Raw genomic sequence first — 2,368 nt, 5'->3', positions numbered from 1 at the left:
TTTGACGTCCCTGGTTTCGGTACAGCTACATTACACAGAGAGTACACAAGAAGGCACTGTAGACTAGTATGGAACAAGTGTAAGGGAAAGTGATGGGTATTAGTTTCTGAACTGGACTGCAGAGTGTTTTTTTCTGATCCTTTGCTTTCCAATCTTCCTTTCTGGATCTCTGCTTTATACAGTTTGCTGCTAAATCATCATCATTGTCACCTTTAAGTTTTTTATTTTTCAATCAAAGTTTTAATACTTAAAACAAAAAAATCTCTGACACTTTGTTTTGTGCCTCCATACCTTGTGTCATAGCCCCAGGTGCACTCTTATATAAACTCTACTCCATTATATAAGGGAGAGGCAGGGGACACAAGCTCCATCTGATCAGACAACTTTATTGAGTCCCATTGGTTTTCAGCACTTAAATTCTCAACATCCTCACAAATAGCAATCCAGGGATATCGTCTTCAATCCTTATGTTCGTGCCTCACAAACATTTGTGCAAATGACATTTGTTGCCTCCATATTTTTAAACAAATCTTTTATTAACATCATCGTAAATTGTCTAGTTTAATTAATCCTTGTTCAGAACTGCAGAACAATTTTATACCTTCAAATCATGTCAAGGTGATAACTTTAGAACAGCCTCACATTGTTTCCATTGTGAATTCAAAACTGGTTCTCCTTGTTTTAGTTTAACTGAGATTGCAATAAGTGCTTTGAATATTCAGTAGCAAGTGAGTAAAATGGCATAAATTAAGCTCAGATTCAGGTGCCATCCATAAACCACTCTAGCATTGCTTTCACAGCTTATGATGTCATCTGAACCCCTCAATTTACAGCCTTATTACTCAGTCCAACCATCATAATTCTATATCACAGAGTGCCTTGTATTGCATTGAGAGTATGTCAGTGAATCCAAATTTCCTCCCATATATTGTTTGTCATTGTACTTCCATATGGGTTTAGGCTTTTCAGTTTTTTTTAAATTATGGTCTTTTATCAGTTTATGAAACTGTTAGAAAAGCACTAGGGGGAGATGGTGGTGTAGTGGTAATGTTAGTGGATTAGTTATCCAGTAGCCCAGATATGTGGGTTCAAATTCCATCACAGCAGCTGGTGGAATTTAAATTTAATGAATTAATAAAAATCTGGAATTGAAAGCTAGTCTCAGTAATGGTGCCATGAAACCAACATCAATTGTCATAAAAACCCAGCTGGTTCACTAATGTCCTTTAGGGAAGGAAATCTGACATCCTTACCTGGACTGGCATATACGTGACTCCAGACCCACAGCAATGTGTTTGACTCTTAACTGTCCTCTATCAAATGATTTAGTTGTCACGGGGAATTAGGGATGGGCAACAAATGCTGGCCTTGCCAGCAATGCCCTCATCCCATGAAAGAATAGAAATAAAATTGCCTCTCTCCTGGTTCAGTGCTCATGCTAACTTCTGCCTCAAGATAACCATCTAAATGAATTAAATCCTGCTTTTTCTGCCTCTTCTGTTAAGAGATTTGGATGGTAATTTTACTGTAAAGCTTTGGTAATTGAGAAATAATTGTTGTGGTCTCCTTTTACACTGTAGGCTTGAATACAATTCTACTTCTAATTTTCTTATTCAATCTACCATTGAAGAACGCACCATGGAAACTTTTTCTTGGGCTGTCACATGCAACAATGTGAAGGGAGGCTAGAACCATTGCTCCAAATCTATTCCACAAAACTTCCTCCAGTGCAATCTGCCAGTAACTCAATGAGGATCATGCAGTGAGTGGGTCATTTCCAGCAGGTTGATTAATGTGTCTTACTGTTTAGTGGGGGCCATTTTTCTAGGCCTGTCACAGTGCTGGTGAGCCAAAGTGGATCATGTACATGGCTCACAAGTTGTACAGAGAACTGATCTTGCATGATTTTGCAAGAGTATCTCATTTTAATAATGCCCTCTGTGATGATTGGCTGGTGTACAGGGAGTGCACATTGTGTGTGGGCCAGATATCCAATATGTCAGGAGCCTTTAAAGGGCTGCTGTTTGCGGAGCTCCACACTGAAAATGAAAGGAGTTTCTGCTGCAAATGAAAAGATGGCAGTAGGATTGCTCCTCGGCAATGCAGTGGGCTCAACATTCTTATTTATGGGTTAAATGTATAATACATGTGAAATGGTAATTATCCCTGCTGCTCATGTTTTGTAGTTACTTTTTGTGAATTTTCTGTTTCACTGTCATAATATGCTCTGATATTGTGGTTTGATTGGGTAAAACTACAATTTCCATGATGCACCTGTCTCTCTCTCTCTCTCTTTGTGTCTGTCCCCTTCTCTCACCCACTTACAGAATTTAATCTCAGCACCTCAGCTCCAGGTTAAATCTTGAAC

The sequence above is a fragment of the Heterodontus francisci genome, chromosome 32 (genome assembly GCF_036365525.1).
Source record: "Heterodontus francisci isolate sHetFra1 chromosome 32, sHetFra1.hap1, whole genome shotgun sequence".
Classification (NCBI taxonomy): domain Eukaryota; kingdom Metazoa; phylum Chordata; class Chondrichthyes; order Heterodontiformes; family Heterodontidae; genus Heterodontus; species Heterodontus francisci.
This window is presented reverse-complemented; position numbering follows the sequence as displayed.